This window comes from Neovison vison, chromosome 2 (genome assembly GCF_020171115.1).
Source record: "Neovison vison isolate M4711 chromosome 2, ASM_NN_V1, whole genome shotgun sequence".
Taxonomy (NCBI): Eukaryota; Metazoa; Chordata; class Mammalia; order Carnivora; family Mustelidae; genus Neogale; species Neogale vison.
In genome coordinates this window covers 144,669,269-144,692,300 of record NC_058092.1, presented here as the reverse complement: position 1 = coordinate 144,692,300, position 23,032 = coordinate 144,669,269, and positions in this window count along the sequence as shown.

Here is a 23,032-nt window from a genome sequence, read left to right as displayed (position 1 = left end):
TGTTTTCCATCTTAGGGGTGTCACAAAACAGGGATTCCAGAGACAGAATCTGGGTCTCGGCACCAGGAAAATTCCACCAACGTTTAGGATTTGTGCTTAGGGGCATACCAGGCCTACAAATCACGATCCTGGTTGTGAAACTGAGAGGGCTTGTTTGAATGCATGCTCAGGCTGAGGGTCACAATGCCTGTTTTTGCCCAGGGCAGGCCTCCGGAGTGGGCTTGGTCTCAATGACTATGCAGCTGGCTCCCACTCTGAGGGTTGGACACCCATCCCAACACCCAGGTTTCCTGCCATGGGGTAGGAGGAGTTCTCTATTGTGCTTCAGGTTCCCCAATTGGCAGGGATTCCAGCAAAGGTCTGGGGACAGATGCTTGAATGATATTAGATGGTAGAGATGACGGATATGGGCAATGACTCGTCTCACATGATGGATATGGGCCCCACTCTCTAGAAACCTAACACGAGGTCGAGGCTCATGCTCTGTCATGCACAGCACTAGTGGTCAGCACAGCTTATAAATCGAGGTTCCCTCGAGGGAGGAGCAGATTGATCCTCATTGTGGGGTTCCTGTACAGACACATCAGGCAATTCTTTTTTCTTTGCCGAAGGCAAAATGCTGAGTGTGGCTCCACATTTCCCTCTCAAGAGGTTTTGGGGACCAGTAGGTGAGGATGGAATTGTAAACACCAGCTACGGTTAAATTCAGCGTCGGGCGGAAGGATGTTCAAATGTGCTGCTTCTTATTCGAGCTATCCAGCATGTGAGTAAGGGCGCATTCAGATGTTTGCTGACACTGGATTTTGTGTCTATGATGACTGACAAATGGAGGGGTGGCGTCAAGAATCCATGGTGGATTTCCCCCGCTGAGGCTTGTGAGATGCTCTAAACGGTAAGGTTTCCTTCTACTGGACAGGTGGAGTATGGCGTGTTTGCTCCAAGATCCCCCATGTGGAAAGTTTGGGCAGCAGAGCTCTTCTGCATGAATTCCTAGAAAGCACATCTCCATTGACCATTGCCGCTGAGGAACAGCAGTTTCGTTCTGGTGGCTCTAGGGCAACGGACCAAGGCCTTGAGTTGTCATGGAATGTCTTGCACATGGGTCACAATGATGGTTTGTTAACAGGGGGATCTTAGAATGTGCTGGTGGCAAAGGGGCCTTGCAGGATTCTCCTACACTAAGCATTTGACACAGGTCCAAGAACAAGGTTTCCTTCTGGGACAGGAGTTGTTGTGTTTTGTGGCTAAGGGTCCACATGTTGTATCATAAGGTGGTATTCCAGAACAGGCCTCTGAGGACAGATGCCTGAAAAACTAATCTAGGGTTCCAATGAAGTCCTAGGGGCCTGTCAGGTTCAATATTCTTACTCAGGACCATTGACTTGGGTGTGTACCTGGATGTATGGTATCAGGGTGTTTAAGACTGTGCAATTGCATGCAGAGCAGCCTCCAATATTGGGTGGGCTCAAGCGCCTTGCAGGTTTCCCCCAATCTGAAGGGTTTGGGCAACTGTGATGGGCAGAGTTTCCTTGGGCAGGCAGACGCAGTCGTGTGGTGTGGCTCCAAAGACTAGATCCTGGATGGCATGTGAGCCATGGTTTTCGGAGAGAAGTCTGCAAAGACAAATCCGGGTTAGGGTGTGTGGCGAGGTGACCACAGACCCAATGAATAGACCAGAAGGAGAGCTCATCAGGAACTGTAATTAGGGGACCTGGAATAATGTAGCACAGGCTTTTTTATCTGGGTTGTGTGTCCAGGATGGCCTCAGATTGCAGGTGTGGTCTCATGGATTCATGGGAGACATTTCCTCTCTAAGGATCCTGGCAGGTCCCCATAGTTTGGTGGCTTTTTCGGGAAAGGAAGAGTGCTGTTTTCTAATATAGGGGTGCCACAAAACAGGGATTCCAGAGGAGGGCTCTGGGTGTGCTTGCCTGGAAAATCCCACCAAGGGTTAGGATTTGGGCCTGGAGCATATCAGACATGCAATGCGGGATCCTGGTGGTGCAAATGAGAGGGGTTGTTTGAAAACTTGCTAGACTGAGGGTCACATTGCCTGTTTGTGCTCAGGGCGTCCCTCAGGTGTGGGCATGGTCTCTTTGGCCATGTAGTTGTCTCCCACATTGAGGGTTGGACACCCATCTCAATACCCAGGTTTCCTGCCATGGGGTAGGAGGAATTCTCTATGTGCTTCAGGTTCCCCCATTGGCAGGGATTCCAACAAAAGTCTGGGGAAAGGTGCCTGAATACCAAGGATGGGTAGAGATGATGGACTTGTCCCAGGCGGGTCTCATATGATGAATATGGGGCCCAAACTCTGCGTTCCTGACACTAGGTTGGGACTCAGGCTCTGTGAGACACAGCACTAGTGGCCAGGGCAGCTGATAAATCGGGGTTCCCTCGAGGGCCAAGCAGATTGATCCTCATGTGGGGTTTCTCGGCAGACATACCAGGGACTTCAATTTTCTATGTGTAAGGCAGAATGCTGCCTTGTGGCTCCAGAATTCCTCATCAAGAGGGCCTGGGGACTACCAGGATGAGGTTGGAATTGTAAACACAAGCTACGGTTCAATTCAATGCCAAGTGGAAATCAGTTCCAATGTGCAGCGGCTGATTAGAGATATCCATCACTTGAGTAAGGAAGGATGCCAGATGTTTGCTCACACTGGAGTTTGTGTCTATGATGACCTACAAATGAAGGGTTGTCGTCAAGAGGCCATGGAGGATTTCCCATGCTAAGACTTCTGAGATGCTCCAAAGAGCAAGGATTTCTTCCACTGGGCAGGTGGAGCCTGGATTTTTTGCTCCAGTGTTCCCCATGTGGAAAGTTTGGGGAGCAGAGCTCTCCCACACAGATATCTGGAAAGCATACCTCCATTGACTATTGCAGCTGAGGAGAATGGCAGGTTCATTCTGGTGGCTCTGGGTCGAAGTACCAAGTGCCTTGAGTTGACATGGAGTCTCAGGAAGATGGGTCACAATGCTGGATTGTTACCAGCAAGATCTTAGCTGGTGGCTAAGGTGTTGTGCAGGAGTCTCCTACACTGATGGTTTGGCAAGGTCATAGAGAACGGTTTCCTTCTGGGGACAGGAGATGTTCTGTTGTGTGGCTCAGGGACCACATGTTGTATCATAAGTTGGTATTCCAGAACAGGTCCCCCAGGACAGATGCCTGAAAACCTAATCTAGGGCTCCAGTGAGGTCTTAGGGGCATGTCAGGTTCAATCTTCTTACTCAGGACCATTGACTTGGCTGTCTGCCTGATGTAGGTGGTCAGGGTGTTTCAGACTGTGAATTTGTGTCTGTAGTGGACGCCAATCTTAGGGTGGGCTCTGGGGCATTGCAGGTTTTTCCTCATCTGGAAGGTTTAAGCAACTGTGATGAGTACCATTTCCTTGGTGATGGCAGGCATAGTCCTGTGGTGTTGCTCCAGAGACCCCATCCTGGAGGCATGTGAGCCATGGTGTTGGGAGAGAAGTCTGCAAACACAAATTCAGTTAGGGTTAGTGGCGAGGTGCTCAGAGGCCCAATGTGGAGAACTGGAGGACAGCTCGTCAGGAACTGTGATTAGGGTGACTGGAAGGCGGTTGCCCAGGCTTTTCTATCTGGATTTTGTGTTCAGGATGGCCTCAGAATGCAGTTGTGGTCTCATGGGTCCATGGGAGATTCTTCCTCTCTTAGTATACAGGTGGCTCCCCATAATTTGGTGGCTTTTTTGGGGAAGGGAAGAGTGTTGTTTTGCATCTTAGGGGTGCCCCAAAACAGGGATTCCTGAGACGGGCCCTCTGTCTCTTGGCCTAGAAAATCCCACCAAGGGTTAGGATTTGGGCCTAGGTATGTACCGGGTCTGCAAAGCGGGATTCTGGTGGTGCTACTGAGAGGGCTTGGTTAAAAGCACACTGAGACTGAGGGTCACAATGCCTGTTTGTGTCCAGGGCAGCCATCAGGAGTGTGCTTGGCCTCATTGGCTATGCAGCTGTCTCCCACTTTGAGGTTTGGGCGCCAATCCCAATACCCAGGTTTCTTGCCGTGGGGAAGGAGAAGTTCTCTATGTGCTTCAAGTTCCCCCATTGGCAGGGATTCCATCAAAAGTCTGGGGAAAAGTTGCCTGAATATCAAGGAGGGGTAGAGATGACAGACTTGTCCCATTGCGGGTCTCACATGATGGAATGGGGCCCACTCTCTGGATTGCTGACACTAGGTCGGGACTCAGGCTCTGTCAAACACAGGACTAGTGGCCAGGGAAGCCTATAAATTGGGGTTCCCTCGTGGACAGAGCAGATTGATTCTCATGTGGTGTTTCTGGGCAGACTCATCAGGCACTTGTTCTTTCTATGGGGAAGGCAGAATTTGGCATTGTGGCTCCAGAATTCCCTATCAAGGGGGCTTCAGGACCAGTAGGGTTGGGACGGAATTGTAAACACAAGCTACAGTTCAATTCAGTGCCAAGTGGAAGGCAGTTCCCATGTGTAGCGGCTTATTCGAGATATCCAGCACCTGAGTAAAGGGCAGATGTCAGATATTTGTTCACACTGGAGTTTGTGACTTTGATGACCGACAAATGGAGGGGTGGCGTCAAGGGGCCGTAGAGAATTTCCCACGCTGAACCTTGTGTGATGCTCCAATCTGCATGGTTTCGTTCTACTGGACAGGTGGAGCCTGCGTTGTTTGCTGCAGAGTCCCCCATGTGGAAAGTTTAGGTAGCAGAGCACTCCCGCATGGATGCCTGGAATGCCCACCTCCATTGAGCATTGCAGCTGAGGAACATGGCAGGTACGTTCTGCTGGCTCTGGGGCGAAGTACCAAGGCTGTGAGTTGACATGGAATCTCTTGCAGATGGGTCACAATGCTGGTTTGTTACCAGAGAGATCTTAGAAGGTGGTGGTGTCTTAGGTGCCATGCAGGATTCTCCTACCCTGAGGGCTTGGCACAGGTCCAGATACAAAAGCCTGTGCTACCACCTTTGAGTCACCTGATTTACGGATCCTGACGAGCTGCACTCCAGGTCGATGCTTTGGGCCTGCGATCACCTCACCACTAACCCTAAGCCGAGTTTGTGTTTACAGACCTCTCTCCCAAAACCATGACTTATATGCCTTCCAGGATGGGGTCTCTGTAGCCACACCACAGGACTGTACCTGCCATCCCCAAGGCAATTGTACCATCAAGGTTGCCCAAACCCACCAGATGGGAGAAATCTGCAAGGACCCTGAGCCCACCCCAATTCTGGAGGCCCTTCTGGACTCAAATGTGCAGTCTGAAACACCCTGATCACCTACACCCAGGAAGACACCCAAGTCAATGGGCCTGAGTCAGATATTTGAACCTGACATGCCCCTAGTATTTCATTGGAACCCTAGATTAGGTTTTCAGGCACCTGTCCTCAGAGGCCTGTTCCAGAATACCAACTTATGTTTCAATATGTGGTCCCTGAGCCACACAACGGAACATTTCCTGTCCCCAGAAGGAAACCGTGCTCTTGGACCTGTGTCAAACCCTCAGGGTAGATGAATCCTGTACGGCCCATTAGCCACCAGCACATCCTAAGGTTTCCCTGGTAACAAACCAGCATTGTGACCCATCTTCATGAAACTCCATGTCAACTCAAGCCTTGGTACTTCGCCTTAGAGCCAACAGAATGAACCTGCCATGTTCCTCTGCTGCAATGGTCAATGGAGGTATGCTATCCAGGCATCCATATGGGAATGCTCTGCTACACAAACTTTCTGCATGGGGTACCCTGAAGCAAACAAACCAGAATCCTCCTGTCCGGTTGAAGGAAACCTTGCTGTTTGGAGCATCTCACAAGCCCCACTGAGGGAAATCATCCATGACCTCTTGACACCACCCTCCATTTCTTGGTCATCATAGACGCAAACTCTTATGTGAGCCAAGAGATGACATCCACACTTACTCAGTTGTTGGATATATCCCATCAGCCGCTACACACTGGAACTGCCTTCCGCTTGGTAATGACTTTAACAGTTGCATGTGTTTACTATTTCATCTTCACCCTCCTGGTGCACAAGCCCTCTTGATAGGGAATTCTGAAGCAACAACGCAGCATTCTGCCTGCCCCAAGAAAGAAGAATTGCCTGGTGAGTCTGCCAAGAGACCCCACATGAGGATCCACCTGCCGGGCACTTGACGACACCCTAATATCTTAGGCCACCATGGGAACTAAGGCTCTCTCTACAAAGAATGAGCCACGACCTCCAGTCAGCCACCCAGACAATGGGCCCCATTTCCTGCAGGTGGGACTTGTTGTGGCCCAAAGCCACCATCTCTACTCAACCTGGATATTCAAGCCTCTGTGCCCAGTCCGTAGCTCAAATCCCTGCCTATGGGATACCTGAAGCACAAGGGTAATCCTCCTTCCTGATGGCAAGAAATCTGGCTGTTGGGATGGTTGTCCAACCCTGAGAGTGGGAACCAGCTGTATGGACATGAGAACACGGCCACACATGGGAGCCACCCTGGGCACAAACAGGCATTTTGACCATCAGCGTGAACCTGCTTCCAAACAAATGCCCATGGTAGCTGGACCAGAAGCCCGCAGAGTGAAACATCCAGGCCCCTAGGGGCAAATCCTCACCCTCGTTGGTGTTTTTCAGTTGCCTAGACCCAGAAACTGTCCCTGGAATCCCTCTTGTGGGGTCCATTAAGACGGAAAACAGCAGTCTTCTCTTCCCCCAGAGATAGCAAATTCTTGGTAGATGGGCAAAATCCCCAGAGATTAAAATGTTCCATGGCCCCATGAAGCCACTGCTACATTTTGCGACCATTCTGGACACACAATCCAGACAGAAAAGTCTTCCCAACTGCCTCAATGACACCTTATTTCACTACACAATGAGCTGCCCTCAGAGCCTCCAGATCAGGGCTATGATCACCTCGGGCCTCACCCGAAACCTAGTTCGCATTTGCAGATTTGTCTCCAAAACCATGTGGCAAATGCGCTCCAGGATGGGGCCTCTGGAGCCACACCGGATGGCTGTGACTACCCTCCTGAAGGAAAATCTGCCCTTAACTGTTATCCAAACCCTGAAGCTTAGGAGCAAAGTACAAAGCCCCTGAGCCCGCCTCAATTTCCAAGAATGGTCTGGACCCAAGTGTACATTGTGACACACAATGACCACCTGCCTCCAGGCAAACATCCAAGTCAAAAGCCCTGAGTCAGAAGATTGAACCTGACATGCTCCTATTACTTCATCAATGCCCTGTCTTAGGTTTCAGGAGCCTGTCCCGAGAGGACTGTTCCCCCATACCATCTTATATTCCAACATGTTGTCCCTGAGCCACACAACAGACCCCTCCTGTCCCAGAAGGATACCTTGCTCTTGGTAGCTGTGTCCAAGACAAAGTGTATCAGAATCTTGCATTGCCTTTGACCATCCCAAAATTCCAGTGTCTCCCTGGATACAAACCAGCATTGTGATCGAACAGCATCGAACTCCATGTCAACTCAGCCCCCTTGGAACTTTGCCCCAGAGCCACAGATCGAACCTGCCATGTTCCTGAGATGCAATGGTCAATGGAGTAGTGCTTTCCAGGCATCCATGAGGGAGAGCTCTGCTACCAACCTTTCCATATGGGGGACCCTGGAACAAACAAACCAGACTCCCCCTGTCCAGTAGAAGGAAACCTTACTGTTTGGAGCATCTCACAAGCCGCAGAGTGGGAAATCCTCCATGGCCTCTTGATGCAAACCCACCATTTGTCCATCATCCTAGACACAAACACCAGTGTGAGCAAATATCTGACATCTGCCCTTACTCAGGAGCTGGATGTCTCGAATCAGCCACTGCATGCTGGAACTGCCTTCCACTTGTTACTGAATTGAACCGAAGCTTGTGTTTTTAATTCCATCCACACCCTTCTGGTCGCCAAGCTCTCTTAATAGGGAATTCTGGAGCCACAACACAGCATTCTGCCTTCCCCTTAGAAAGAAGAAGTGCCTGGTGAGTCTGCCCAGAAACCCCACATTAGAATCCACCTGCATGGCCCTCGATGGTACCCTAATATCTGAGGCCACCATGGGCTCTCAGGCTCTGTCTGACAGAGCCAGAGCCATGAACTCCAGGCAGCCACACAGACAGTGGGTTCCATATTCTGCAGGTGGGACGTGCCATGGCCAGAAGCCGTCATCTCTATTCAACCTGGGTATTCAGGCATCTTTCCCAAACCATAGCTCAAATCCCTGCCTATGGGGAACATGAAGCACAGGAGTATCCTTATTCCCGATGGCAGGAAGCCTGGTTGTTGAGATGGGCACTAAGATTCTCTATCTCACAGACTGAGCCACGACCTAGAGTCAGCCATGCATATAGTTTGCCCCATATCCTGCAGTTTGGACTTGTCATGGCCCAAAGCTGTCATCTCTCCTCAACCTGGATATTCAAGCATCTTTCACAGATTGTAGCTCAAATGCATGACTATGGAGGAACCTGAAGCACAAGAGTACTCTTCCTTCCTGAAGGCTGGAAGCCTGGGTGTTTAGATAGGTGTCCAGCCCTCAGAGTGGGAACCAGCTGCATGGCCCATGATGCCACACCACTCATGGAAGCCACTCTGAAAACAAACTTGCATTGTTACCCTCAGCGTGAGGCTTCTTTTAAACAAAACACTTCCCTAGCTGGACCAGGAGCCCGCAGAGTATGCCTACCACCCTAGGGCCAAACACTCACCCTCCTAGGTGTTCTCCAGGCACCCACACCAAGAACCTGTCTCTGGAATCCTTCTTTTGGGGGTTCTCTGAGACAGAAAACAACAGTGTTCCCTTCTCTCAGAGACAACAAACTCTTGGGAGCTGAGCAGAATCCCCAGAGCTGAAGTATCTCCCTTGGCACCATGAAGCCAACCCTACATTTTGCAAAAGTCTGGGACAAACAATGCAGACAGAAATCCTGCACTACCGCCTCGATGATACCTTAACTTCAGTACACTATGAACTTCCAACAGGGCCTGCAGTTCGGGCCTGTGATCACCTCAGCCCTCAACCTAACCCTAGTTCACGTTTGCAGATTTCTGTCCCAAAGCCCTGGCCCAAATGCCCATCAGGATGGGGTCTCTGAAGCCACACCAGAAGACTGTGCCTACACACCCGAAGGAAACTCTGCCCTTCACAGTTGCCCAAAAGCTGAAATTAGGAGCAAAGTACAAAGGCCTTGAGCCCACCTCCATTCTGACGAAATCTCTGGACCCAAGGGCACATTCTGACACACAATGAGACCCTGCCTCAAGGCAGAAATCCAAGTCAAAGGACCTGAGCCAGAAGATTGAACCTGACATGCCTCTAGGACTTTATCAATACCCTAGCTTAGATTTTCAGTTACCTGTCCCCAGAGTCCTGTTCTTAGATACCAATTTATATTCCAACATGTGGTCCCTGAGCCACACAACAGAACCCCTCCTGTCCTTTAAGGATATCTTGCTCTTGTTAGCTGTGTCAAAGACTCGTGTAAGAGAATCATTCATGGCCCCTGACCGCCTCAACATTCTAATTCTAATTCTAATTCTAATTCTAATTCTAATTCTAATTCTAATTCTAATTCTAATGTCTCCCTGGATAAAAAACAGCATTGTGATCCAACAGCATGAAACTCCATGTCAACACTGGAGACTTTGAACTTCTTCCCACCATTACCAGTACAAAACTGCCATTTCCTCATCTGCAATGGACAATGGAGGTGTGCTTTCCAGGCATCCATGCAGGAGTGTTCTGCTCCCCAAACTTTCCACATGGGGGACTCAGGAGCGTACAAACAAAAATTCCACCAGTCCATTAGAAGGAAACATTGCTGTTTGGAGCATCTCATAAGCCCCAGGGTAGTAAATCCTCCATGGCTTCATGACGCTGCCCATCCATTTGTCAGTCATCATAGACACAAACTCCAGTGTGAGCAAATATCTGACATCTGCCCTTACTCAGGTGCTGGATATCTCGAATCAGCTGGTGCACACTAGAAGTGCCTTTCACTTGGCACTGAATTTAACCATAGCTTGTGTTAACAATTCCATCCTCACCCTTCTGGTACCCAAGCCCTCTTGATAGGGAATTCTGGAGCCACAATGCAACATTCTGCCTTCCCCACAGGAAGGAATGCCTGGTGTGTCTGCCCAGAAACCTCACATGAGGAACCACCTGCATGGCCCTCGAAGCACCATAATATCATAGGCCGCCATGGGCACTAAGACTCTGTCTCATACAGCTGGAGCCACAATCTCCAGGCATCCACGCATAGAGTGGACCCCATATCCAGCAGGTGGACCTGCCATGGACCGAAGCCATCATCTCTACACAACCTGGATATTCAGGCATCTGTCCCCAGACCGTAGCTCAAATCCCTGCCTATGGGGGAACCTGAAGCACAGGATTATTCCTCCTTTCCAATGGCAGGAAACCTGGCTGTTGAGATGGGTGTCTTACCCTCAGAGTGGGAACCAGCTTCATGGCCCATGAGACCAGGGCCACTCATGGGAGATGCCCTGGGCACAAACAGGCATTGTGACCCTCAGAGTTAGCTTCCTTTCAAACAAACACCCTTGTTAGCTAGACCAGGAGTCCACAGAGTGGGCCTGCCAAGTCCCTAGGGCCAAATCCTCACCCACGTTTGTGCTTTCCAGGTGCCCAGACCCAGAACCTGTCTCTTGAATCCCTCTTTTGGGGGTCACCTGAAACGGAAAACAGCAGTCTTCCCTTCTGAGAGTCATTAAACATTGGGAGCTGGGCAGAATCCCCAGAGATGAAGAATATCCCATGGCCTCATGAAGCCACCCCTAACTTTTGCAACCTTCCTGGACACAGAATCCAGACAAAAAAGCCTGCGCTACCGCCTCCATTACACCTTAATTTCAGTACACTATGAGCTGCCCTCAGGGCCTGCTGATCCATCTTGTGAACACCTCGGCCCTCACTCTAATGCTAGCTCGCTTTTGAAATCTCTCTTCCCAAAGTCCTGGCCCACACGCTCTCCAGAATGGGGTCTCTGGTCCCACACCAGATTAGTGTGCCTACACTCCTGAAGGAAATTGCCCTTCACTGTCGCCCAAATCCTGAATATTAGGAGCAAAGTACAAAGCCTCTTAGCCTACCTCATTTTCAAAGGATGCTCTGGACCCAAATACACATTCTGACACACAATGAGTCCCTGCCTCCAGGCAGACATCCAAGTCAAAGGCCCTGAGTCAGAAGTTTGAACCTGCCATGATTTCCCTAAGATGGAAATCAGCACTCTTCCCTTCCTGGAAAAAGCCACCAAACTATTGGGAACTTCCAGGATCCTTTGAGAGGAAAAATCTCTCATGGATTCGTGAGACAAATCCTGCATTCCGAGGCCATTGTGGACACACAATCCAGATATAAAAGCCTGTGCTACCGCCTAAAGTCACCCTACCTACAATTCCTGGCAATCTGTGCTTCAGGTCTACGCACCAGGCTTGCGATCACATCGCCACTAACCCTAACCCAAGTTTGTGTTGGCAGACTTCTCTCTCAAAACCATGGCTCACATGCCCTCCAGTATCTGGTCTCTGGGCCATACCACAGGACTGTGTCTCCATCCCCAAGGAAACTTTGACCGTCACAGTTTTCCAATCCCTCCAGATTAGGAGAAACCTGAAAAGCCCCTGATCCCACCCCAATATTGGAGGCTGCTCTGGATGCAAATGCGCAGTCTGAAACACCCTGATTCCCTACATCCAGACAGACATCCAAGTCAATGGATCCGAGTCTGAAGATTGAACCTGACATGCCCCTTGTACCACATTGGAACTCCAGTTAGGTTTTCAGGCATTTGTCCTCAGAGGCCTGTTCTGGAATAACAACTTAAAATACAACATGTGGTCCCTGAGCCACACAACAGAAAAACTGCTGCCCCTAGAAGGAAACCATGCTCTTGGACCTGTGTCAAACCCTCAGGTTAGGAGAATCCTGCATGGCACCTTAGCCACCAACACATTCTAAGATCTCCCTTGTAACAAACCAGCATGGTGACCCCTTTGTTAGAGATTCCATTACAACTCAAGGCCTTGGTACTTCGTTACAGAGCTACCAGAATGAAACTGTCATGCTCCTAAGCTGCATGGTCCATGGAGATGTGCTTTCCAGGCATCCATGCGGGAGAGCTCTGCTACCCAAACTTTCCACATGGGGGACCCTGGAGCAATCAAATCAGACTTCACCTGTCCAGTAGAAGGAAACCTTGCTGTTTGGTGCATCTCACAAGACTCAGTGTAGGAAATACTCCAGGGCCTCTTTATGCCACCTTTCCATTTGTTGCTCATCATAGAGACAAACTCCAGTGTAAGCAAACATGTGACATCTGCCCTTTCTCACGTGCTGGATATCTCGAATAAGATGCAGCACATTAGAACTGCCTTCGGCCTGGCACAGAATTTAACCGTGTTTACAATTCCATTCTCACCCTACTCTTCACCATGCCCTCTTGATAGGGAATTCTGGAGCCAAAATCCAGCATTCTGCCTTCCCCATAGAAAGAAGAAGTGCCTGAGAGACTGCCAGGAAATCCCACATGAGGATCTGTCTGCTCGGCCCTCGAGGGAACCCCGATTTATAGGGTCACTGGCCACTAGTGCTGTGTCTGACAGAGCCTGAGCCCCGACCTCATTTCAGTCACCCAGAGAGTTGGGCCCATATCCAGCATGTAAGACCGACCAAGGCCGATGTCCGTCCTCTCTACCCATCCTTTGTATTCAGGCATCTGTACCCAGACCTGTGTTGAAATCCTTTCCAGTGAGGGAGCCTTGAGCACAATAGAGAACTTCTATTTATTTCCCAAAGACAGTAAACGTGGCTTTTGGGATGGATTTCCAACCCTCAGAGTAGGAACCAGCTGCATGGCCAATGAGACCACACCCACTCATGGGGGCCACCCTGGGCACAAACAGTCATGTAGACCCTCAGCCTGAGCATGATTTCAAGCCAGCCCTCTTAGTTGCACCACCATGATCTAGCTTTGAAGGCCTGGTATGCCTCTATGCCCAAATCCTAAACCTTGGTGGGATTTTCCATGTGCCCAACCCAGAGTCCGCCTCTGGAATCAAAGTTTTGGGACACCACTAAGATGGAAAACAGCACTCTTCCCTTCCCTGAAAAATTCAACAAAGTATTGGGAACCGCTGGGATCCTTACAGAGAAAAAATCTCCCATGGATCCATAAGACCACACCTATATTCCAAGCCATCCTGGAAACACAATCAAGATAGAAAGCCCTGCGCTACCACCTTTGAGTCACCATAATTACAGCTTCTGAGGAGCTACCCTGCAGGTAGCAGAAGATTGAACCTGACATGCCCCTAGGACCTCATTGGAAGCCTAGATTAGATTTTCAGGAATCTGTCCTCAGAGGCCTGTTCTGGAATAACAACTTAGAATACAACATGTGTTCCCTGAGCCACACAACAGAACATCTCTTGTCCCTAGAAGGAAACTGTGCCCTTCAACCTGTGTCAGTCCCTCAAGGTGTGAGAATCCTGCATGACCACTAAGCCACCAGCACATTCTAAGATCTCCCTGGTAACAAACTAGCATTGACACCCATCAGCAAGAAATTCCATGTGAAGTCAAATGAATTCTCCAGCCACAACACAGCATTCTGCCATCCCCATAGAAAGAAGTGCCTGGTGAGTCCATCCCGAAACCCCACTTGAAGATCAATCTGCTCAGCCCTCGAAGGAACCCCAATTTATAGGCTGATTTGGCCACTAGTTCTTTGTCTGACAGAGCCTGAGCCCCGACCTAGTGCCCTCCTCCCAGAGAGCAGGGCCCATACCCAGCATGTGAGACCAGTCATGGCTGAAGTCCATTATCCCTACCCATCCTTGTTATTCAGGCATCTCTCCCCAGTCCTTTCCTGGAATATCTGCAAATTGGGGTGCTATAGTCCAAAATCAACGTAGCAGGACTGATACAAAGCGAAGGTCAAGCAAAGCTTTATTTCGTGCCAAGCATCAAGAATCAAACTGACCGGTCAGGGCCATCTCTTGCAAAGAGGCGACCACTCCCTGCCTCACAGACTAACTTTTATAGAGTTAATTTATTCAGGCTATACACAGGTGGCCAATGAGATTGTAGTACACAGAGAATACTGCACATGCATGGTATGTCTGCCTCACACAGAAAAAAAAATGCTAAGTAACACACGTGTGCCCAACTGAATTTTAATTTACCCTAGGAGATATATGTGTGCCCCACTGATTGGATGTCTTCATCTGGCCTGACCTGCCCTTGTACCTAGGCTCTGCAGTTAAGTTCCTCTGGGTGGGGCAGGGTCAATCTAAGTTTAGTGCATAGGGTCAATCTAAGTTCACTAAATAAACACAAAATGATGCCCTCTGGCCAACCAGGCCCTTACATTCCCTCTTTTCTTTGGAGATTAGTCTAATCCTTGACTTTTCAGCCAGTTCTATGTTCTCTGCTTGTAAGGGGTTATATTGAGCATGTAAGTCTAACATTTTTATCGCTCTAATTTTCTTTTGTACAAATGAAACTAGTACACCGTCAGCTGATGAGTTAGCCATTTACTGCTTCATCTAATGTCCTACCTATACTTTACATAAACAGGTAACAATAAGAGCAACAATAAACTCATAGTCTTTTGAGTCTTAGCTTTAGTCCATGGTCAGCGGGGTCCATTGGCTGAGGCTTCTACCTCTGGGGGGCATCTTCATCCTCAGCTCACTTGACGTGACCCTCGTGAATCCAGGCCCTGATGCCTCCTACTTTTATTGCTGTGGGGGTGGCCAGGATAACAGTAAACGGTCCCTTTCAACGAGGCTCCAAGTTCTCCACTTGGTAGTGACATGTCCAATCCAAGTCCTTGCGTTGGTAAGGATATATTAACACCACCATCTCCATCCCAGTGTGGGCAGTCTGGATCCCGGCATGGGCTTTTTTTTTTTTTTAAGACAGACTGTAATGCCTGAAGTGACTGGAGTACAGACTGATCAGTAATTTCTTCTAGGGCAACCTCTTGTAGCCGAGGACAGAGCGGGGTTGGGGGGGCGGTCTCCCAAACATTATTTCCCATCCAAGTACTAACCAGGCCCGACCCTGCTTAGCTTCTGAGTTCAGACGAAATCGGGCACGATCAGGGTGGTATGGCCGTAGACCCAAACATTATTTCAAATGGGGACACCTTGTTTAAATAGGGTGTACATCAATCTCTGAGGAGGGTGAAGGAAGGAGATCCACCCATCCAACGCCAGTCTCCAGAATTAGTTTTGTCAAGGTCTCTTTAATAGTCCGGTTCATTCTCTCTACTTGCCCAGAACTCTGGGGCCGATAGGCACAATGTAGTTTCCAATTTGTGCCCACGGCCTTGGCCAATGTCTGTGAGACTGAGCTCACAAATGCAGGGCCGTTGTCTGACCCAATTGAGAGAGGCAGCCCAAACCTAGGAATTATTTCTTCTAGTAACCTTTTTTTTTCTAGTTTATTCTTCTTTTTTTTTTCAATTTATTTATTTTCAGAAAAACAGTATTCATTATTTTTTCACCACACCCAGTGCTCCATGCAAGCCGTGTCCTCCATAATACCCACCACCCGGTACCCCAACCTCCCACACCCCGCCACTTCAAACCCCTAAGATTGTTTTTCAGAGTCCATAGTCTCTCATGGTTCACCTCCCCTTCCAATTTCCCCAAATTCCCTACTCCTCTCTAACGCCCCTTGTCCTCCATGCTATTTGTTATGCTCCACAAATAAGTGAAACCATATGATAATTGACTCTCTCTGCTTGACTTATTTCACTCAGCATAATCTCTTCCAGTCCCGTCCATGTTGCTACAAAAGTTGGGTATTCATCCTTTCTGATGGAGGCATAATACTCCATAGTGTATATGGACCACATCTTCCTTATCCATTCATCCGTTGAAGGGCATCTTGGTTCTTTCCATAGTCTAGTAACCTTTTTTGCCTACACCTCCTGCCATCTCATGCTTGGTGGAAACAATCTGTACCCAGCCTGATAAGGTATCTACAAAAACTAACATATACTTGTGTCCATATTTTAGAGGTTTCATTTCTGTAAAATCAATTTCCCAATAAATTCCTGGTTCCTTACCTCTTTCTCTTTTCCTTCTTCCCATTCTAGTTCCTCCCACTACAACTGCCTGGAATTGAGCACATCTAGCAAATACATCCTGAGCCATATTCCGTAATTTAGAAACCTGGAATTGCTTGCCTATAAGGTCCTTGAGTTTGCGTATCCCCAAATAAGTACCCTGATGTATCTGGTCTACTAACTTCTTACCTAGTCTTCGAAGAATAATTAAATTTCCTCTTTTAGTCTTATCCCAGTATCCTTATAGTCCAATTTATCCCAATTTGGTAAATAGTTTAAATCTTCCTCTGAATAGTCTGGTTTTTCTGGTAGGGCTAGAGCCGGGAGGGTAACCAGCTTTTGCACTATTTCTCAGGCTCCTTACTTTGCAGCTTGATATGCTAAATTGTTTCCTTTTGAAATCAGATCAGTCCCCTTTTGGTGTCCCAGGCAATGTGGAAGGTCTTGGTAACATCTGGGATGGCCAGTGCTGGGGCACTCATTAAGGCTGTTTGCAATTCCTGAAATGCTCCTTCTGCCTCAGCTGTCCACTCTATCATAGTGACCACTCCTTTTGCCAGTTTGTAGAGAGGTCATGCCATCTCCGCTAACCATGGTACCACAGCCTACAGTAGCACACTGTCCCAAGAAACTCTCTCACTTGTCAGGACGTGGTGGGGTGGGCCTATTGGGTGATCACCTGTTTCCTGGACTCAGACCGTGAATGCACTCCCTCATGGAGATCAAAGCCTTTAAGTGGCATGGCTCTGACAGAGCTGTGATTTCATTGCTGACACCCAATACCCTTTTTTGTGCAGAGTCTGTAAGAGAGCTCTCTTCCCCCACCAACATGACTCATAGTCCTCAGAGGCTACTAGCAAGTCATCAACGTACTGCAACAGAGTGAGTCCTAGGTTAGAGGTTCTGTACTCATGCAAATCCTCATGTAGGGCCTCGTTGAAGATAGTGGCAAATTCTTGAACCCTTGGGGAAGTCTTGTCCAGGTGAGGTGGCCTTGGAATCCTTCCTGTGGGTCAGACCACTCAAAAGCAAAAAGGTGCTGAGAATTCCTTTGCTAAAGATATGCAGAAAAAATATATCCTTGAGCTCTAAGACGGTATACACAGTTCTTTGGGGGCCTAGGAGAGAGAGTAGGGTATAGGGGATAGGCACCGTCGGGTGGATATCTCCAACCCATTTATTAACTTCCTGCAAGTCCTGTACTCCCCGGCTGGTACTCCCCAGTCTCGGCCTTTTTGACGGGCAGCAAAGATGTGTTCCATGGAGATTTGTAAGGAACTGGGATACCCTCTCCTTGGAGGTGGTTAATGTGTTTTCTGATCCCTTCCTTTGCTTCCCACGGAAGGTGGGTACTGCTGAATGCGAACAGCCATAGCTGTCGGCACTGGAGGTTGTTCCTTGGCCAAGCCAGGGGACTTCCCTTCTGCCCAGACCTCGGGAAACTCCTCCTGTAGGATTTGGAGAAGGCTCACCCAACATTGTTTCCTCTGGTTTTGAGACTGGCTCTTAAAGGAGGTATTCATCTACTTCTGCCATAAGCACTTGTACAGCGGGTTGTCTCAAGGTTACAGTCATGCCTCCCTCTGAGAACTGAATTCCAGCTCTTAACTTGTGGAGGAGATCTCTTCCAATCAAGTCATATGGGGCATTAGGGAGGACCAAAAATTGATGTTTAACTCTTCCTGAGGCCAAATTTAAAGTCCTTTCTGTTGTCCATTTATGTCTCTCTGTGTCATTGGCTCCTTGTACTCAGACTTTCTCTCCAAGTAGTGTTCTAATAGGTTTAAGTAATGATGAAAATTTGGCTCCCATGTCCACCAAGAAATAAAATTATTTCCTCTCCACTTCAATTTTTACCTGAGGTTCGGGGAGGGGCTTGGAACCATAACCCCTTCAATCTCTGGTTTCAAGCATTGTTGTCTTCCTTTTGGGGCACTCCCTGGCCCAATGTCCTCTTCCGTTAGAGTAAGCACACTGATCTGAATCTAAGTCTTCCCGCCTGCCTTCTCTGTGCTTAGGCTTTTCCTTCCATTTACTATCCCCTACCCATCTCATCTCTGCCTCATGTAATGCCAAAACCTTAACCAATTTTTTTGTCTGTTTTTCATCCTCCTGTGCATCCCTGTTGTTAAACACCTTTTCTGCTATTCCCACTAACTCTGTCAGATTCTTCCCTCCAAATTCTTCAATTTTCTGAAGTTCCCTATATCTGGAGTGACTGACGGACAGAGCAAGGTCGTCTAAGTGAGCTATCGTGCAACTTCCCTGAAGTCTACCTCAAGTCGTCTAGCTTAAGTAAACAACATTTAAAGACAATCAAGGGGCGCCTGGGTGGCTCAGTGGGTTAAACCGCTGCCTTCAGCTCAGGTCATGATCTCAGGGTCCTGTGATCAAGCCCCGCATCGGGCTCTCTGCTCTGAGGGGAGCCTGCTTCCTCCTCTCTCTCTGCCTGCCTCTCTGCCTGCTTGTGATCTCCGTCTGTCAAATAAATAAATAAAATCTTTTTAAAAAAATAAAGACAATCAAAACTAGAATTTAACATCCATAAAGATGTGTTATTAAAACATAATTTTTCTCTCTAAAATAACTCTCGTTTTCAGAGATAGACAAATCAGGAGTAACTTATTTGAAAAACAAATCAAGTTTTAACAAGCTTGGCCTAATTGTTACATAAGCTCAGCAAATACATATAAACCTTTTAGAATCTGCTCTGCTGGTACTTCTCATAAGGGATCTCTAGGTTGAACTTATATAGCCTCTCCATGCCAGAAGCCAAGCTACATACTTGCCATCAGACATGCCTGCCATACCTGTTGATTTGGGTGAATTCCTCTTCCTGAGGCCCGCAAAGAATCCTCAGGTTCCTGCACCTGCCAGGAAGTAACATCCTTTTACTCATCTGGTGAGGCTGCTGGGAACACTGGAAGCAAGGTATCAGGCCAACATTTCCAAAGGGCTTTACGATTCCAGGTTTTATAAAGTCAACCTTAGTTCCTTTAAGCTGTCTAGTCATATCTGAGTCTTTTCTAATATGGTGTTCTAGTCAAAGCCATGGTAAAATAAAATAACCAATATTTCCAATGGTGTCCTGTTACAAGGAGAACGGATTCTTATTGAACTTATGCAAATGACTGATTGCCATGGAAGAAAGAATACTTGCTGAAGCCTTTTGATTTCAGAGCGTTCAGATAGAGAAAAGAGTTGAATACCTTGATTTGGTTACAAATTACTACATTTTATCTCTGTAAGTTACAGATAACTTAAGAATAATTTTCCCTAGTCTGGAAGACCCAAACATAAGACAAAACATCAAGGGATATATCATTACAGACTTTCAGTTCACCAGACCCATGTTAATAATTAAGGTTTAGTCTGAATGCAGCTTTTACTTCTATAAATTCTTACTCATTTCAGTTCCAGAATTTCAGCATATCAAAGACCTGTATTTGTCCTGAAAGTCTCCCATATGAATTTTCTTTAAGACGGAATTTATCCTCCAAGAGAATTAAAACAATTAAAAATGACAAAAACTCAGAACAGATATGGTAAAGAGCTGGTGAGATGAAAATTTACAATGTAACTGGCAAGAAAATCAGGTTACTTCTGTGACACGTAACATTTTCATAATCACAATATCAAGTGGTGATCTATCAACGTATCAAAACTTTAGGAAATGCATGGCATTTTCCGAAATGTAACCCAAGGTTTATCATTGGTTTAAATCCTGTCAACAATTGTTAAAACCTTAGAAAGTTTTAAAACACATGCCTAAGTATAATTAGGGATGTTAAACACCTGATAAAACAAAACATAGAAACTGAATTTTCTGGGCAGGCAAAGAGAAAACCATAACAGATCAATTAACTTAAAAAAAACTTTGTCTTTTTAAACAGAGAGAAAACCAGCTTTTCTATACAAGTGTCTTTTTTTTAAAAAATAAGCAGATAATGAATTTACTAGGTTTCCCTTCCATTGTGAATGATGTTGCAGACAAAGTGCAGGGCATCTTTCAGATGCTGTCCTGCTCGCATCCCTAGGGGGAACTTAGGAGTGTCTTAGCTAAGGTCTGTCCCTATAAACCCCAGACCAGGACACTCTGTGAAGTAGATGACCGTTATGCCATATGATGCCCTGCAAGACTCAGAGTGCAGCCCACTCAGACTCCGTAGCAGAAGAGGAGCCATAAAGACACATTCACACAGTAAGGCACTTTTCAGATTCAAACTTTTACATATCTCCTACTTTTTACATACAGAGTTGCTTTTCTCATTTCCTTCAATCATAATTACACTTAAGAGAATTTTGTATTCTTAGAAACACCTGAACCTCTACTGAAGACTAAATATAAACCAATTGTGAGTCAGTACAACATAATTCTTTAGGTGGCAAATTTATCAATCAGTTAAGCACAGAACGTGTTCACCAGCAGATTTCAAAAGCACAAACACAGTTCCAGCAGCCAATGCTCTAGCATTTTATCCCATTTGTTTAAGACCTACATGTCCAACATATTTAATTCAATTTTCATTCAAGCAATCCTTCAGAGTTTCAGGTTACCAAAGACTTCAGAAGTCACTTTAACAATTACCCATTAAAACCTTGAGACAGAGAAATAACAATCTCCACGTCAGATGCCATGCTTTCCCGCCAGCAAGGGGGAGGGGCTATGCAGTCCACATTGGGCCAGAAAATGCAAGGAATTCCCCAAAACAAAGGGAGTTTCTGCAACTGCTTGGAAATATTCCTTAAAGTGTCTGTCTCGAGGTCGGTTCTTCCCGCAGTGCCAGCCCTGCTTACCAAAAGTGGCCCACTAGGCATTATATTCCACGCCCGGCTCTAATGATCCAGCATTGGGCACCTTAACCCGGCATTCGACTAACCCCAGTTGACTCCAGTCTTAGCCCTTAACACAAAACATGAGTGTGCGAGAAGACTTACATCTATTTTGAAGAACGGAGAGATGAAGTCAGAGTTCCCTCACTCTCTGCTTGCCCCATTCCTTCAATAATAACAAACAACACAACAGACAACAAAAGGACCAGGCAAAGACAACCGCAGGCCCAAGGATTCTTACCCATAACCTGCCACTGGTGGGGACTTTATCCCCCGACCACCTAGGGAAACTCAAACCCCTCAACCCGCCAGGGGTACTTGAAAACCCCACCCACCCATGGGGATTCAAACCCCCCAAACGCCCAGGGGGACTCGAACCCCCTGACTGTCTAGGGGGACTAAAATCCCCCAACCGCCCATGGGGACTCCAACCCCTTGACCATCTAGGGGGACTCGAAACCCCTGGCCGTGTAGGGAGACTCGAACCCCCCAACCGTCTAGGGGGACTCGCACCCCCGGCAGGCCCCTGACTGACTGGGGGAGTCAAAGACCTTTGCGACAGCCTGGGGGACTCGAAACCCCCCATCGATCTACCAGCTGAGGGTTGGTGCGTTCCCGCATTTACTCCAGCCCTGGGAACACGGCTGCATCCATCTTCTCCCTGGTGGGCCATATCCTGGAGCTCTAGCCATATAGAGAGATAGGATCCTGTGATCTTACCTCTGGAGGCTTTTCCCAAAAATTCCGATGCTGGCTCAGTTCTTGTCATTTGAATCCAGGTTCCCCCTCCAATGTTAGGGTCCGTAATCAAAGGCACGAGACTGATACAAAATGAATGTCAAGCAAAGCTTTATTTCGCGCCAGCATTGAGAATCAAACTGACTGGTCAGGGCTGTCTCTTGCAAAGAGGCGTCCCTTCCCAGCCCACAGACTACCTTTTATAGAGGTAATTAGCTAGGCTATACCCACGTGTCCAATAAGATTGCAATATACAGAGAACACTGCACAGTCATGCTAAATCACCACACACAGAAAAAAAAAATGATAGGTAACACACGGGTGCCCAATTGTATTTCAATTTACCCTAGTAGATATATGCATGACCCACTGATTGGATGTCTTCACCTGGCCTGAACAGCCCTTGTATCTAGGATTTGCAAGTAAGTTCCTCTGGGAAGGGAGGGGTCAATCTAAGTTTACTGCATAGGGTCAATCTAAGTTCACTACATAAACACAAAATTACTCCCTCTGGCCAACCAGACCCTTAGAGGGGAACCTTAAGCACCATAGAGAACTCCTTCTTCCAGATGGCAGGAACCTGTCTGTTGAGATTGGTGTCCAACACTCAGAGTGGGAGACAGCTGCATGGCCAATGAGACCACACCCAACCCTGAGGGCAACCCTGGGCACAAACAGGCATTGTGAGCCTCAGCCTGAGCATGCTTTCAAACAAGCCCTCTCAGGTGCACAACCAGGATCCCACATTGCAGGCCTGGTATGCCCCTAGGCCCAAATCATAAAACTTCATGGGATTTTCCAGGCGCCCATACCCAGAGCCTGGCTCTGGAATGGAATAGCGTTTTGGGGCATGGCTAAGATGCAAAACAGCACTCTTACCTTCCCTGAAAATGCCACCAAACTATGGGAAGCCACCAGGATCATTAGAGAGGAAAAAAATCTCCCATGGACCCATGAGACCACACATGCATTCCAAGGCCATCCTAGACAAACAATCCCGATAGAAAAGTCTGTGCTACCGCCTTCCAGTCACCATAATTACATTTACTGAAGAGCTTCCCTTCAGGTTTAGGCATTGGGCCTGCCATCACCTTGCCACTAACCATAACCCGATTTGGGTTTGCAGACTTCTTTCCCAAAACCATGGCTCACATGTCCTCCAGAATGGGGTCTCTGGACCCACAGCACAGGACTGTGCCTGACATCCCCAAGGAAACTCTTCCTGTCACAGTTGCCCAAATTCTCTAGATTAGGATAAACCTGGAAGGGCCCCTAAGCTCACCCCACTATGGGAGGCAGCTCTGAATGCAAAAGCCCAGTCAGAAGCACCCTAATCACCTCCATCCAGGCAGACACACAAATCAATGGACCTGAGTCAG